Source organism: Canis aureus, chromosome 12, assembly GCF_053574225.1.
Source record: "Canis aureus isolate CA01 chromosome 12, VMU_Caureus_v.1.0, whole genome shotgun sequence".
NCBI classification, from domain to species: Eukaryota; Metazoa; Chordata; class Mammalia; order Carnivora; family Canidae; genus Canis; species Canis aureus.
In genome coordinates, this window is record NC_135622.1 from 43,124,269 (window position 1) to 43,142,173 (window position 17,905).

Consider the following 17,905-nt stretch of genomic DNA (forward strand, 5'->3'; position numbering starts at 1 on the left):
AGACCCAAGCAGACTCTGCACTGAGTGCAGAGCCCCATGTGGGGCTCCATTTCACAATCCTGAGATCATGACCTGAGCCAAAATCAAGAGGTGGACACTTAACCGACTGTGCCACCCAGATACCCCAAAAAAGTGTTGTTGGTGTTTTTTAAATTAAATAGCTAATAAATTGTAGAGCTGGGAAAACATTGTGCCTATTTAAAAAACAGGAATAGGTGGCTCAGTTGGTTAAGCATCTGCCTTCAGCTCAGGTCAGGATCCCAGGATTCTAGGATTGAGCCCCACATTGGGCTCCTTAGTAGGGAGTCCACTTCTCCCTCTCCCTCTGCCTGCTGCTCCCCCTGGTTGTGCACGCTCTGTCTCTCTCTGTGTCAAATAAATAAATAAATAAATAAATAAATAAATAAATAAATCTTTAAAAAATAAAATAAAATGAAAGACAGGAATAAATATCATCAATACTTTGCTGCATGCAGTTTCATACTTAAGATGAAATAATGATCACTTGAAATATATATATATATATATTTTTTAAAGATTTTATTTATTTATTCATGACAGTCACAGAGAGAGAGAGAGAGGCAGAGACACAGGCAGAGGGAGAAGCAGGCTCCATGCACCGGGAGCCCGATGTGGGATTCGATCCCGGGTCTCCAGGATCGCGCCCTGGGCCAAAGGCAGGCGCCAAACCGCTGCGCCACCCAGGGATCCACTTGAAATATATTAAGGCAGGAAAGGTTTGTCTTTCTTTAATCACACTGTGTTTTAAAAGTTGACTATCTCAGCCTGATGATTGAAATTTAAATGTAACAAACAAAGCTGGCTAATAGTTGAAGCCACGGTCATGGGCATTTATGACATAATGATTTGTCCATGCTCCCTCAGGTTTATTTAGAATAAAAATCAGCAGCCCTTACACAATAGTGATAAGAAAACAGGATTCTCACTGTCCATCTTGATGCTTCTAAACTGATCTGGATGGGACAGCCAGAAGGTTGAGGTTGGAAAGGATGTGATCTCATCCTTATGATGTCAGTATGCACTGATAAGAGAAAATAGAGATATTCAGAACTGAACTATGAAATGGGGCTCTTGTGTAAGCAGCATCCTATTTCATGATATGTTCCTCAGACTTACTTTTGTCTGCCTAGGAGAGAACCTTTACACTTTCCTACCTTGGGAAGATAGGCCAGCCTCCACTAGTTCTAATCTCCTTGGAAAGTCCTCACACCACAGTGTGGGGCTTGCCCAGGGCTCACTGGTGGCCATGGAGACCTGACTGAGGCAAACAGGAGAGGAAGTACTGGGAAATGTGGGGATTTCTGGCTCAGCAGACAGTGAGCAAGGAGCTACTAACACCTGCTCAGTGTGTCTTGCAATTTGGAGATTGCAAATTGAGCTCCTTCTTCTTTTTTTTTTCTTTTTCAAATTTATTTACTTATTTATTTTAGAGAAAGAAGGTAGAGGTAGGGGCAGAGGGAGAGAGAAAAAGTGAAGCCAACTCCACACCAAGCATGGAGCCTGACACGGGGCTCAATCTCATGACCCTGAGATCATGACTTGAGCTGAAATCAAGAGTCAGACAGTTAACTGGTTAGGGCTTCGTAGTACACCAGCAGATTATAACAATGTCACCAGCAGTTCTCTGGGACACCAGACCCAGACACCTATCTTTGGGTAATCCCCATCCACCTCAAGGAGCCTTTTAGTATTTTTTTTCCTCTTTATCATCTTCCCCTATGAAATTTTGGTACCACAGATGCTCTTTCTTTCTAGATAGATACATTTATGTACTGTGCCTTTAGAGAGCCACAGACCACTGTAATATTTAGAAAACTTTTTCACCACAACCCTCTCCCTACCATGCAAGCATGAATTTTCACCCCTGTCTGAGATGTACCGCCCCAGTTGAGAGTCCATGCCCTGGATGGAATGAATGGTCTAGGCAGGGCCTCTCTCTCTCTCTCTACTCACACTCTGAGTGAGTGTTGTGATCATTCACATGGAGAAGATGAATCGGGTGACCCCGTGTCCATCACTAACCAAGATGGGCCCTGACTTCGGATTCCAGCACAACTAGAGGAGTTTCCTCCAAAATCACGCTGTCCCTGTGCCATCTGCTCGGCCTGCCTGCCATCCTCCAGGCTCTGCCACCACCTCCTCCTCCTGGGCAGCAGCCCTCTGCCTGGCGACTGGCTTGCTGTGATAGAAAACAGGATCCTTCATCAAAGCAGCAGTGCTGGTGGAAGGGCACAGCTTCCCTTGCCAGTGGGTTACCCTCTTCCCGTGCTGTCCTCCAAACCTCCCAGCTGTAGGCCTCTCCCAGAAGCCTCACTCATTGCTCTTCCTGTGTTCCTTCACCCCAAATGGAAGCATAAGATTTACCAGGTTTCCAGTCTTGCACTCTTCACTTGACATTTCTTTAATCTCCTCCTCGCAGCCTCTCTATAAGTCTCCTAAAGTATCTCTCTTCCCCCACAGAGAGATGGATATCCCAGACCCTGGCACATACAGGCAGCCACTATTAGAACTCTCTGGAGCCTGGCCTCCCTTGTAATTAAGAGCTACCGGACACTGGCTTCTGTCTCTTCCAGGCTGTGAGAGCATTCCTGCAACATAAAGCTAGTCATGGCATAAACTCGTCCTCCTAGAACCCATAGGGCCATGCCATAGGATCATGACCCTCCTTGTTCCTTAGAACCCTTGTCTGGCCCCTTCTGACCTAGGTCATGGGCTTTCATTTCCAAAAACGTTAACAAATGAAGGGCTGCTGAGATGATGCCATCTAGTCCATCCCACTTTTGTTGAGCACCTGCTCTGCTCCAGGCACTATGCTAGGCCTTTCATATGCATTATCTAATTCAAGATTTACAATAGCCCCATGAGGTAGGTTCCCATTCTACAGATAGTCATGTAGAGATTGAGTAACTTGCCGGAGTGGTGAAATCAGGACATAAATTCAGGTTCATCTGATTCCAAACCATTTACTGCATTGTTCCAGCTGAGAAAATGTGTAAACATTTTCCCAGCTGTGTCCAGGGGGGCTTCACTGTAGGTATAAAAATAATGAATTTACCATTCTTAAAAGATGACACATGGCTAATAAAAATGCAGGTTTGTTTGTTCCCTCTGTGCTGCTTCCCCGAGGGTCATGACATGATATCTCCTGCCGGTCCACGATTAGCACTTTAAGGATAAAGAATGACTTCTACTTCCCCAGGCCCGCCAGATGTTCATGCTTTAACCTCCTGCAGATGGGAGCAAGGCAGGAGCCCATTCTCAGGACATGGAAGCCAGAGCAAAGCAGGACTTGCCATCTAGCTAGCCTGAGGGCGAGCCGTCTCAACGTTGGTGCAGCCCTGCCTGCGTGGGTGGAAGGGGGCAGGAGTCCTGGCAGGTTGACACTGTTCTCTATCTCTGTTTCCTGAACCCCTTGCAATATTCTTTCTTGTGAAGAAACAGTGCATTGATTTGGGATTTAGTCATGTTTCATCCATCTGCCTTTTCCCTGGCCTCTAAAACCACAAGCCTGGCTTAGGAATTCGGGTCCACAGTGTGAGCTTTGAATAGCTGTGTGTAGGGAGAGGTTTTGAAAAGAAAAGAAAGTGGTATCTACTCATCAGATGGAATGTGTTAAGACATCGAGGAAGAATGTGAGGGTTTTGAGTGTTAGGGTCCGTCAGCAGTTCGGGTGATGAGTCATCCGGTGTGGGTACAGATTCCTAAGAAATGAAGCCTCGTGATGACATCATTCTTGCAAGATTGTCTGGGATCTATTGTAGCCGCCTGACAAATTCTTACCTTGGGGATTTTCATCACATGGTTTTTATCCCAAACACACTTAATACCCATCATGCCTTCTAACTCATCCAGTTTTCTATCACCTAGAATTTGGCAAACTAGGACTTTCACAAGTCTGTCTCATTGTTGTCCCTGCTACAGGGCACTCTTGGGACAGTGTGTGCTCCTCAACTGATCACTCAGCACCCATTCTCCTGACAGTCCTCAATTCAGTCAGCATGTGTTTCAGTGGTGAGCCTGGTGCTGAGCTAGTCTGAGGGGATGAAGACCAAGGAGGAGGGCAGGAGCATGCAGGAGGGCACCTACCCAGACTCATGGGATCAGGGGAAACACAGTGCTTTCAATGTGGGGTCAGTGAGTAAACATGTGATGACTAAGTGAATACCTAAGTGGAGTCTTAGAAGATGAGTAGGAGTTAGTCTAGGGAAGAGTCCAAGCAAGATATTTCCATGAATGAAGACCTACGTTTCCATAGGTGAATAGGAAGAGGTAAGAGATGAAATTGGGCAAGTGTGCTAGAGAGCCTCCTGCGTGCTATGCTGAAGAGCTAAAATGTATCCTACGGACGATGAAAAACTTTCAAAGGGCTTTAGGCGTGGAGGTGAGGTGGCCAGGTTTACAGATGTATGGAGGCTGAGTTGGAAGGGGCCAGACTAGAGGCAGGGAGACTCGTCAGAGAGTTCATGCAGTCCTCTAGAGGTGACATGAGCATCAAGTAGGGTGATGAGAGGAAGGATGGAGATGAGAGAGATTTGAGAAATATTTAGGATTTAAACTTGGCAACTGGTGACTAATTAGTTCTATAGAAGGGAGATATCCAGAAGACCCCCAGACTTTCAGTGTGGGAAAGATAAGGAGCCCATGTTCAGGCAGAGGTATGAGTTCAGTTGGGACATGCCGAGTTAGAGTTGCCTGCAGGGGCCATGAGACTGGTCAAGCAGATCATGAGGAGTTAGATACATGAATCTGAAGACAGCGGAGAGTGTGAGCTAAAGATATCGACTTAGGACTCCTGGTGTTCATCACAGTTGAAACTTTAACCGCATAGCAGTATAGGCACCCTGGAAATGATGGGCAATGAGAAGACAGTGGGCCAAGGACAGAACCCCAGGGAATGCCAGTATTGTTAGTTCAGGAGAAGGAAAAGGGCCCCATGATAGAAACAAAGGAGAGTCAGAGAGACACAGAACCCAGGAGAGTCCCTTGCTGCTCTGTCCTTCTCTTCCCTCCTGAACCTTCCACTGGCCCTCTGGCAGTCTTACTCCTCATAAGCAAGCTCCTTTTAATCCTCAGCTCCCCATACAGTCTTTGCAGGTGAAAGCTGCTCCTGATCCCAAAGCCCATTCCCTGCAGCTGCCAGCCATCCCTCACCTACCCTCCCGTAGAGAATCCTGCATTTTCAAGGCTCATGCAATTCACTTACAATGCCTTGACGTCCTTTCCTGACCATTCTGTTTACCTGCATCACCATCTTTCTCTCCACCCCACTGCTGCCATCCTACCAGATGATTTCAGTGCCGTGATGGTGAACCAGTACCGAGGCTTACAGTTCCCCGGTGCCCTCACTTCCAGTGACTCTTCACCTCCCGTCCAGCCTCCCACTCCCAAGAGACTCCCAGGAAATGGTTAATATCTGCCTCACTTCCGTTATATGGGAACAAACCTCACATCCTACTCTCTGAGCACAACCAGCTCTCTCATCTCTCCTACGCTTATCTCACTGTCCTTAGCCCCCTCTGTTTTCTTCTGACCTCTTGACTCCCTCCTGACCTCTCCTCCTTCCTTAACCAGGTTAGACTATCTGGCTGTTCATCTGAGGTGGTGTTTCCTGAAATCTTAGCTTTCTTTGCACTCCCACTCTCCCCCACACGTGACCAGGGCAATGCAAGGTCACAGCCTCTTCTCTGCTCCTGCCCCAAGCACACTGAGGAAAATGGGACTCCACACAGAGGAACATCGTTAGACATTCCCTCTCTACTCTGTCATCCCTGTCATTCTTCGTGGCTATAGAAAACCTACACCTTCCCATGGGGAAATAGGAAAATTCAAGCGGTAGCCAAAAGCCCAATCTCTCTCTCTCTCAAAATAGCTTCTCCACCTGCTCTGTTGCTGGGTTTCCACACAGATGACCTTGGTGCAACTCCTGACTGCCCTTTCCCACCTTGATTTTTCCTTTGGGCTAGTTATTTAACCTCCTCGAATACCAGTGTCCTCAGTCTTAAAATCAGGACCCCCTCAGTGTTGCTGCCAACCTCTGTGGCACTTGTGCAAACCTGAAGCAGGTGCCCCTTTGGCCAGGCAGATGGCGTGAGGAGCCAAGCATGGCCTGTGGACCACAGTCCCCCCCCCCAACCTGGGCACCCTGGTGCAGTGCCACCTTGCAGAACCACTCACTGCGGCCCCAACTGCGCCTACCTCTGCACAGGCTCTTGTGAAATAAAGGCCATAATATGCACGGCACTTGGCCAAGAGCATGATTGAGCAGAACCTCAGACAAAAGAGCTAACATAGACCACTTTGACTTGGATCAACACGTGGGTGTGCTCTGCTGGGATGGCACCATCGGCCCTCTTCAGGCATCTCTTGCCAGCTCCGTGAGGTTTATCAGTGTGCTCCCATTTCTTGTCAGGAGAACAGAGCCCTGAGAGACTGGAAGTGAGCTGGGAAGTGAGGGAGCAGACCTATGGTCATAGTCAGGGGCTCCAGGAGGGCACGGGGCAGTGGGACAGTCGACAGAGATTGGTCCAAATGAGTGGCCACCTCCCGAGCAACAGTGCCCCAGGTACTAGGGGCAGAGGCTGCCCACCTCCGCCCCACACCCCAACTCTGCGGAGCTGCCCTCAGGAACCCCCACTTCTCAGATTTTCCCAATGGAGACCTCTCCCTAGCTGCTCATGAGTGTGATGCTCCCTACCCCACCATGCCTGCAGACCGCCTGGGCCTCTGCACCTGCTCACCCCACTGGAAGGCTCGGGTAGGCCAGAGGGCATGTTCTGCTGTTCTTTCACTCCACTGATAATCCACCTGCCCCCATGGATGCCACAGACCAGGACTCCTCCAAAGCCAGGAGTGGGAAGGCCTTCAGGAGAATAGGAATTTCAGAAGGCCTGTCCATCCTGTAAGAGCAGCTCTTCCTTAAGAGGAAACCACTGTGCAAAAGGCAATGAATAGTAGCCACCTGGGTATTTTTATGGAAGAAAGATGAATTATGCCATCACCCCTTCTGGCACAGAAATAATTTTCAGTAAAAGGTTAAAACCATCATGTTGTATCAATGAGAATCGTTCCATTATTCCAAGAATGATTGATTGGAAAGTACTTTACTTACAGGAAAATCAAAGTGATACAATGCAGCTTCCACTTTTAAAGCACTTTCCATTAAAAAAAAATCATACCCAATGTATAAAAATAGTTATACTGAAGATGTGAATCAACAGCCGAGGAATTTATTGGCACTTGAAAGCCTTGTGATATAAATAGATTCAACAATGAGAATGAATCTCAAGTAACTCTGGGCTGTGGCAATCTAACCTCCATTTTCACTGACACAAAAGAAAAGTCACATGTAGTTCAGCGAGTCATCTGGCCACCTTGGAAAAGAACACAACAAAATTAGGTCCAACAGGTCAGGTCAACCCAAAGCACTGGGTGAGGCAGTGGGAGGGACAGAGGGACAGCACTGTGGCCTCTGCCCTCAAAGAGTCTTCAGATTGTCCCAGACTGGAGGCCTGCACACAAAACAGTCGCCAGCATGGTGTCCTAAGGGAAGGGCAGTGCGATAGGAGATAGAAGGGAGAGAGCTTCTTTTGACTTCGTAATTTCCTTCCCTCCCTCCCCTCTCCCTGCCTCCCACAGTCTCCCTGTGGTGTAATGTGAACAGAACACAGAGTCAGCTGGGTCTGGATGCAAACAGCAACCCTGCCACTCACTAGCTGCGTGACCTGGGACAGAATGATTTCACGTTTCTAGGAATCAGGCCCCCGCAGGGTTGCAGGGGGCAGGGGGCTGTTGTAAAGATGAAATGTCCTGTGTGTGTATATTAAGTACCCAGCTTTGCTGCTTCCTGATGCAAAGCAAATGGTGAAAGTTCACTTCTTCCTCACCCTTCCACACCTCTGTGAAGGTTAAGGAGTACTTAGTTTTCCACCCTTTTCATGCTTAAATTTCAAAGGGCTTGTCCATCTTTGGATATAAGGTGATTTTCAAGGTGGTATTTGCTGCATGTCTTTGAGTTGATGGCTCTTGTCCTCCAAGAGCTTTCCTACTTCTTTGTGTTTTGGGACTCAGAGGCCCCACTGCTGCCCTCTTTGTAAAGAACATGCAAAACCCACCACCACCCCGCCTGCCGCCTCCCTTCTGGTGAGAAGGTGGAGACCAGGGCAGCTGAGAACCGGCCCATTGGCAGTCATTGATCATATACCGTATATGAGCGTATGTTGTATTTGAGCACATACTGTTAAACTCTGAGGAGTCAAGGAAAGAACTAGACACGATTTCTGACCTCTCCTAAGACTTCATCATATTGGTGTCACCTCAGTCGAGATTCTTGGTGGAAAACAGCAGACCAGTTGTGGGACTGGCATGAGGCACTGGACGCTGTCATCACAGTGCTACCCCTAACATCCCGGACCGCAGGTCCTCTGCAGTCACTGTCATGGCCAGAAAGTTCCTCCCAGTCCCCTTGACTTTCAGATGGATCTCACTGCCTAGTCCTTCACTGCAAGGGAAACCGCCTGGATGAGATGGGTATTCTCAATGCAGGGAGGAGCATCTCTCAATTCAATTCACCCTGACCTGGAGTCGATGTCTTAACTAAATTAAGAAAAAGGAAAATTATTCAGAGGCTGAAATCGGCTCATTTGTAAATTCACAAAGGGTGATGTTGATTTTTAAAATGTCTTTAGTAAAATTTCTTTTATTAAAAACATTAAAACGTTTGCTTACCTAAGTAAAGCTTACAGACAAGTTGTAGTTATATACGCTGCGGAGTTTCACCAGTGATTTTATTGCTGCCTCTCAGAGCACTTAAATATACTTCTTTTTGGATGAACCCATTGAGAACAATTTGCAGACATCATGACTCTTCACCTCTTACTACTGCAGTATAGAACTCCTGAGAACGAGGACATAACAAAACTACAACCTAACACTGAAATAATCTTATATGCCTAGTCCGATAATGTCTCAAAGTGGTTTTTTTTTTTCAAAGTGTTTTTTTATAACTTTTTTTAGTCCAGGAGGCAGTCCAAGAGTATGTATGGCATTTAACTGTCATGGTCTTTTGGGCTCCTTTACTATGAAACAGGTCCTCAACCTTGTCTTTCCTGATATTGATATTTTTTTTGAAAAGCACAAGCTCATTGTTTTGTGGAATTTTTCACCATTTAGGTTTGTCGAGGGCTTCCCCATGATCTGAATTAGAGAACTCGCTTTAGGCAGGAATACTACACAAGTGACATTATGTCCTCATCAAGGCCCCATATCGGGGAGCACCTGTGACAGCAGTTTGTCTCATTATTGGTAGGTTGCTCACTAGGTCAAGGTGCTGTCTCCCAGGGCTCTTTACTAGACAGTTATCTGTTATGAATAGGCAATCTGTATGGAGATACTTTCAGACTTGCAAATATTGTGTCCTCATCAAACCTTTATCCAGCAGTTTTAAAAGCATCCATTGATGATTCTTGCCTGAATCAGTTATTACTATGATGGTTGAAAAATCACCATCAAACTTCTGTATTTACTAATTGGCATTCTACTTTAAGGAAGAGTTTTCCCTTCTACATTATTTATTTTTTCATTTATCTATTTAAAATCAGTATAGACTCATGGATTCTTTTTTTTTTTTTTTAGATTTATTTTATTTATTCCAGAGTAGGGGGAGGGATAGAGAAAGAGAGAGAGTCCCAAGCAGACTCCACACTGAGCACGGAGCCCGACTCAGGGCTTGATCCCACCACCTCAAGATCATGACCTGAGATGAAACCAAGAATTAGAAGCTTAACAAACTGTACCACTCAGACACCCCAGACTCATGAATTCTTAATAAATTTTCAAATGATTGTGTTAACAGATTACCTATTATCTATTCCTTCTATAAATCACTTCTGCGGGCAGCCCGGGTGGCTCAGCAGTTTAGCGCCGCCTTCAGCCCAGGGCCTGATCCTGGAGACCTGGGATCGAGTCCCACGTCGGGCTCCCTGCATGGAGCCTGCTTCTCCTTCTGCCTGTGTCTCTGCCTCTGTGTGTGTGTGTGTCTCTCATGAATAAATAAGTAAAATCTTTAAAATAAATAAAAATAAATAAATCACTTCTGCATTTGTGGATGGGTCAGCCTCATTGCAAGCATATTTCTTTTTTGATATGGACCTGAACTTTTCATCTACACCCCACTATTTACAAAGGCAAACAGGAAATAGAAAACAGAACTTTTTATGGGGATTTTTGGTTGAACACATAGGTAATCAAAGTGTTTTTAAGTAGGGCAGCCCCGGTGGCACAGCGGTTTAGCACCGCCTGCAGCCCAGGGTGTGATCCTGGAGACCCGGGATGGAGTCCCACATCGGACTCCCCGCATGGTGCCTGCTTCTCCCTCTGCCTGTGTCTCTGCCTCTGTGTGTGTGTGTGTGTCTCTATGAATAAATAAATAAAATCTTTTTAAAAAAAAGTGTTTTTAAGTAGCTGTGGCAAAATGGGATGTCACGAGAAGACACAAGGGAGCAGGCCCTTCGAAAGAAAGGAAAGAAAGGGGTTTTGCAGGAAGACATGAGAAGGGAAAGAAGAGTGGCATAATCATACTTCATGAGTGGACAGAAAAAGGGGGGCATGACAGAACCGAGTGGGGTGGACGAAGGGCAGGGAGATGGAACGAATATGCAGAAGAGCAAAGAGGTCAGGAGAGTAAGGTGGAAAGGCTAAGCTAAAGTAACAACATGAGTTTGGTGAACTGAATTTGGGTAAGAAAACTGAGAAGTAAGGAATGACAGAGTCACAAGATTCCTATGAGATATTAATAGCCTCATTATTTATGAGAAAACTAAGTCAGAGAGAATTTGTAGTAGTTTCCCAATGTCGCAGAGCTAGTAAGTGGCAAAGCCGAGATTCAATACAAATCTGACTACAAAGCCACAGCACAAGGAGAGAAACATTTGTAGTGAAGAACAGAGGTGGAATTAGGGCCCACAGTATAAGGCCCAGTAGGTTCTAATATGCCAATCATGACAATTAACACTGGCCCACAATTAAGTCTCAAAAATTATCTTAACCATGCACTTTAATCAGCAATAAGGTGAGGGTACTTAGATATTGTCAAAGTTTTCAAACCTTATATTACACTCCTGTATGACTCAGTGCCCTCCACCCCTCAACCCTGCCTTTTAAAAAAATCAGCTTTATTGAAATGTCATTTTCATACATAAGATTTCACCCATTTTAAGTGTATGATTCAATGAGTTTTGACAAATGTAGAGGCATTGAACTACCAATCATAATTCTAGAACTTTGAATCACTCCAGAAAGTTCCCTGCATAGACCTTGTGGAGCTGATATTCTCTACCCTCTGGCCTGTTTTTTGGTCATCTACTTCTGCCTTTTCCAGAATTTCATGTAAATGAAGTCATATAATATGTAGTGTTTTGTGTTTGACTTCTTTCACTTAGGATAATGCTTTTGAGATTTATCCATGTTGTATTAGCAGTCTTTCCCTTTTTGTTGCTAAGTTGTATTCCACCATACGGATGTACCACAGGTTTTGGGGTTTTTTTTAAAGATTTTATTTATTTATTCATGAGAGACACAGAGAGAGAGTGAGAGGCAGAAGCACAGGCAGAGGGAGAAGCAGGCTCCATGCAGGGAGCCCGATGTGGGACTCGATCCCAGGTCTCCAGTATCATGCCCTGGGCTGAAGGCGGCACTAAACTGCTAAGCCACCACAGTTTTTTTTACCCACTTATCCATTCAAGGACATCTGGATTGTTTCCCACTTGGAATGATTATAAAGTTGATATAACCATTCACATATAAATGTTTGTGTGCTATATGTTTTCATTCCTCTTACATAGACACCTAAGAGTAGAACTGCTCAGCTATATAAGTTTATGCTGAATAATGTAAGAAACTGCCAAACTCTTTTCCAAAGTGTATCATTTTGTATTCCCACAGATAAGAGTTCTAGTTGTTCCACTGGAACAAAAGTCAGTATTTTTAGTTTTTTTTTAATTTAACCTTTCTAACGGGTAAGCAGTATTATCTCATTGTGTTTTTAATCTGCACTTCCCTAGTGTTCAATGATGTTAAGCATCTTTTTATATACTTATTTGCCATCCATGTATCTTCTTTGATGAGATCTCTGTTCAATACTTTTGCCCATTTTTACTGGGATTTTTGTCTTTTTGGATTGTACTATTAAAATATAAGAATGCTTTATCAGATATATGGGGGTTTTCTCCTAGATTTTTGTTGTTGTTGTTGTTTTAACCCTTATATTTGAGTCTATGCCCATTTAGAATTAATTTTTGTGTATTATGTGAAGTTTCATGTTTTTCTATATGGATATCCATTTCTTCCAGCACTATCCTTTCCTCCACTAAATTGCCTTGTTGAAAAAGCTATCCTTTCCTCCACTGAATTACCTTGTTAAAAATAAGTTGCTGGTCTATTTAACAGACTCTTTTCTGTTCAAATGATCTACAATGTCTGTCTTTATATGACTATCTCACTGTCTGCTTACTATATCTTATGGTAAGTCTTGAAATCAGTTTACATCCTCTAGCTTTGTTCTTTTCAAAATTGTTTTATCTATTCTAGGTCCTTTGTATTTCCATATAAATTTTAGAGATCAGTTTAACAACTTCTAAAAACTGCTAACTGGGATTTTTATTGGAATTACTCTGAATCTATACTATACATCAGTTTAGGAAGAATTGATGCGTTACCAATACTGGGCTTTCCAAATTCATGAACATAGTTTATCTCACCATTTATTTGAATTTTTTAAATCTCTTTTACTTTCCATAGTAAGAATGTATAAATCTTGCACATATTCATTTATATTGCACAGATTTCATTTAAACCTACTTAATATTTTTATGCTAATGTGGTTATGTTTTGATTACTTAAACTTCTTATTGTTCACTGCTACTGTATAGAAATACAATTGTTTTTTTTATATTGACCTTGTGTCCTGTGACCTTGCTAAATCTACTATTTCTAGTAGCTTTTTTGCTGGATTTCTTATGATTTTCTACATAGGTGATTATGCCATCTGCTAAGAAAGAGATTTACTTCTTCCTTTTCTTTTTATCTTATTTTCTTTCCTTTTTTTTTTTTTATCTTATTGCACTGGCTACAATCTAGTATGATGTCAAATAGAAGTAGTGAGTACAGGCATCCTTGATCTATTTCCAATATCAGGAGAAAATCATTCAATCTTTTTCATTAATCATGAGTTCACTGGATTTTTCATAAATTCCTTTTATCAAGAAGATCAAGTTATACCTCCTATTCCAATTTTGCTGAATTCTTATCATTAATGGGTATAGAATTTTGTCAAGTGCTTTTTCTGTTTCTACTAAAATTTTCTTAACTTTTTAATATAGTAAAACTACACTGATTTTTTTTTTAAGACTTTATTTATTTATTCATGAGAGACACAGAGAGAGAGAGGCAGAGACACAGGCAGAGGCAGAAGCAGGCTCCATGCAGGGAGCCCGACGTGGGACTCGATCCCGGGTCTCCAAGATCACGCCCTGGGCTGAAGGCCGCACTAAACCGCTGAGCCACCCAGGCTGCCCGTACACTGATTTTTTAATGTTAGTTTTAAATGTAATTAGTTTTAATGTTAAACTAATCTTGCATTCCTGGGATAAGCCCTATTGTTCATGAGATACACACATACACACACACGAGTTTACTAAAATTTTTTTAAGGTTTTTACATCTAAGTTCATGAGAAGTTTTGATTTGCTTTGTCTTTTTTTTTTTTTTTTTTTTTTTGAATTATCATTACCTGGGTTTTGTATCACACTAATGCTAGCCCTACAAATTTATTTGGAAAGTTTCCTTGGCTCTTCTACTTTCAGAAAGAATTTGGGTAGAATTAGTATTTTTTCTTACTTAAATGTTTGCTAGAATTATCAATGAAGCTATCTAGTTTAGAGGGGCTTTTTTAAGATTTTATTTATTTATTCATTAGAGACAGAGACAGAGAGAGGCAGAAACATAAGCAGAGGGAGAAGTAGGCTCCATGCAGGGAGCCCGATGTGGGACTCGATTCCAGGACTCCAGGGTCATACTCTGGGCCGAAGGCAGGTGCTCAACTGCTGAGTCACCCAGACATCCCTAACTTAGAGGTTTTTTATGTGGAGAGACTATTTTTAATAAAGTAGTTTCTATCAACACAGTGTGTAGCACTAATAATGAAAGGAAATCAAGTTGTGAAAATCACCATTGCCTAAATGCTTCCAACACACACAGTTCTATCAAACACTGTTTCCCTGGCTTTGGCTATAATGAGAAGCAATTTAAATTATTTCAGTAGTCTTTTCAGACAGAAGTACAATGCTTTTTATACATTCTTAAAGACCTTGTCTGCAGCTAAATAACTCCACTAGCCAACAGGAGTATATAAAACTGATTTCTGTCAGTGATGCTAAAATGTTTCCCCTCAGCCCTGTGCCTTTGCACTGGTCAGGCTACAAGTTAAAGGTGAAAGAGTTACATAAATATGACTTACCTATTCATGAAGTATGTTTATTCTCTTAAATTTTTTTGAAAAATATTATCAGCTCATAACAATAACCTTAAGCAATAATATAAAAGATACATAAAAGAAAAAAATACTGTCCCCATGCCTTGTAAATAAGAAAACCAAATATTGGGGGATCCCTGGGTGGCTCAGGGATTTAGCGCCTGCCTTTGGCCCAGGGCGCGATCCTGGAGTCCCGGGATTGAGTCCCACGTCCGGCTCCCAGCATGGAGCCTGCTTCTCCCTCCTCCTGTGTCTCTGCCTCTCTATCTATCTCTCTATCTATCTATCTCTCTATCTATCTATCTATCTATCTATCTATCATGAATAAATAAATAAATAAATCTTTAAAAAAAAGAAAAAGAAAACCAAATATTGGGGCACCTAGGTAGCTCAGTTAAGCGTCTGCCTTCTGCTGAGGTCATGACTGCAGGGTCCTGGGGTCAAGCCCTACACTGGGCCCCCAGCTCAGTGGGGAGTCTGTCCCTCTCCCCTCCCCACCCCCACTTGCGGGAGTGTGAGTTTTGTAAACATTGTATTGAGGGAGGGCAAGAGCCCTGTCTCTCTTACTCCATTGTTTCCGTCAGGAAAGACTGATACAAACAATTGCAAAGCATCTAGTGTGGCACCTGACACATTTTGGGCACTCAAAAAACATTTATGGGAGGAAGGAAAGTGTTGAATTCACACCTGGGTTACTATGACTCCTTGGCAAGTTTAATACTGACTGCTTTATCTGTGTAAACAAGGGGAAATGTCATTCTCCTTAAAGCCATTCACTGTCTCATGAGCTCATTCTTTTCCTTCCTCCTCATGTGTCTTTGTTCCTTGAGGCCTGCCTTCTCTATAAATCTGTCTTGTCTATAAGAACTCCCTTCTTCAGGGAGGCTGTCTTCAAACTCTTTCTTAGAATCCAACAGCATAGGAATGCCTGGGTGGCTCAGTGGTTGAGCGTCTGCCTTTGGCTCAGGTCATGATCCCAGCGTCCCAGGGATCGAGTCCCACTTCGGGCTCCCCTCAGGGAGCCTGCTTCTCCCTCTGCCTTTGTCTCTGCCTCTCTCTCTCTGTCTCTCATGAATAAATAAGTAAAATCTTAAAAAAAAATCCAACAGCACTTATAAACTCTGCCATACTACTTAGCATTTAATCCACAATGGGTTAAAGGGAATCCACCCCTTTACCAGCACCCATCGCTGTCCTGGGCATATAGCTCATTAAATACTTTAGTTGCAACTGGAACAATCTTGTGTGCCAAGGCTCTTCACTGAAGTCTGAAGTATAACCTCAAGATTTGTTATGAAAACCCTTGAGTAGGGGATCCCTGGGTGGCGCAGCGGTTCGGCGTCTGCCTTTGGCCCAGGGCGCGATCCTGGAGACCCGGGATCGAATCCCACGTCGGGCTCCCGGTGCATGGAGCCTGCTTCTCCCTCTGCCTGTGTCTCTGCGCCTCTCTCTCTCTCTGTGACTATCATAAATAAATAAAAATTAAAAAAAAAAAGAAAACCCTTGGGTATAAGGAACAACAAACTGGGAAAAACTGGAAAATGACCCTGAAAGCTATTAAATATCAGAATGATTTTTCAAGTGAGTTTGTATAATCATATTTAAATTAATTTAAATATATCTGTTAGATGAACACATAACTAGGTATTACCCTGCCTGAGGCAGAAGTAACAGACTTTCTTTAGTGTTTTCTATTTCTATGGGCCCATATATATATATTTTACCAACTCAGACCTTTGGAACTTCAGAGAAAAGGGAAAGCAATTGTTTTTTCCCTGTATTTAGTTTGAAAATGGTATCTGAATAGCTCTCACCCTGTTCTGCATCCATTTTAATGGAGAAATGGCTAAATCTAGGGCTAAAGCAGGGACTAATAAAAGATGAGCCTGGAGTATCTTATAATATCAGAAAGTAAAACACTCAAGAAACAAAACAATGGGGGTATATCAAAGGGACAGAGGAGCCAACTGAAAGAGCTCCCCATGGCCAAAGCTGGAACATTTGAGCAATGAAATAATGTAGTACTGGATTATAGCCCAAAAAATAAATTAAAAAAAATTTTTAAAGACCCATGAGGGGAATCCCTGGGTGGCCCAGCGGTTTAGTGCCTGCTTTTGGCACAGGGCATGATCCTGGGGTCCCGGGATCAAGTCCCACATCAGGCTTCCTGCATGGAGCCTGCTTCTCTCTCTGCCTATGTCTCTGCCTCTCTCTGTCTCTCTCTCTCTGTCTCTCATGAATAAATAAAATCTTTTTTTTTTAAAGTATTGGGTTTGTTTATTTTTTTTAAATTTATTTATTTATGATAGTCACACAGAGAGAGAGAGAGAGAGGCAGAGACACAGGCAGAGGGAGAAGCAGGCTCCATGCACCGGGAGCCCGATGTGGGATTCGATCCCGGGTCTCCAGGATCACGCCCTGGGCCAAAAGCGGGCGCCAAACCGCTATGCCACCCAGGGATTCCTAAAATCTTTAAAAAAAAAAAAAAAAAAGACCCATGAGTTCATTCAGATATAATTAGGTGGCTGAATAAATGGGGAGGCAAATTTCCCATGCAGAATTCCAAATAATACTCTGCTCTTCCCCTTAAGTGTGGACTACACTTAATGACTTACTTCTCTTGTAAAGAGAGAGGAAAGTAACTTTACAGTGGAGAAAGCTGGCAAAGACTGCCTTAGCCAAGTAATCAAGATTAATATTATCAGTGGCAAGTCCCCATGACAGTATGTACTCTTGATATATGTGATGAGAGAATGACGCTTCACCTCTGTGGTCTTCCTCCCAAAAACCGTAACCACACTCTAACTATGAGAGAAACATCCCAACTGAGGCACATTCTACAAAATATCTGACCCATCCTCAAAACTATCAAGGTCATCAAAAAGAATGTGGGCAGCCCGGGTGGCTCAGCAGCTTAGCGCCCCATCTTCAGCCCAGGGCCTGATCCTGGAGACTGGGGATTGAGTCCCAGGTTGGGCTCCCTGCATGGAACCTGCTTCTCCCTCTGCCTGTGTCTCTGCCTCTGTGTGTGTGTGTGTGTGTGTGTGTGTGTGTGTGTGTGTGTGTGTCTCATGAATAAACAAAATCTTAAAAAAACAAAGAATGTCCAAGAAACTTCACAGCCTATAGGAGTCTAAGGAGCCATGACAACTTAATGTAATAGGGTATCCTGGAGGAGATCTTGGGACAAAAAAAAGGACATTAAGCAAAACTAGTGAAATCCAAATTAATTAAGTATGGAGTTCAACTAATATCAATACTATTTCACCATTATGACACATGTAGCACATTACCAGGGGTTACTAGACATTACCTGGATGTGGGGTATATGGAACCTGTGTACTACCTTTTACCTTTTATG

The 17,905-nt window shown here is 43.4% G+C and overlaps 1 protein-coding gene across 11 annotated transcripts in view; it reads left to right on the top strand.

The window, feature by feature from the left end:
- RBKS (ribokinase) overlaps nucleotides 1-17,905 on the top strand; it is a 93,449-nt gene that overhangs the window by 73,081 nt on the left and 2,463 nt on the right. The gene's annotated exons all lie outside the window — the stretch shown is intronic.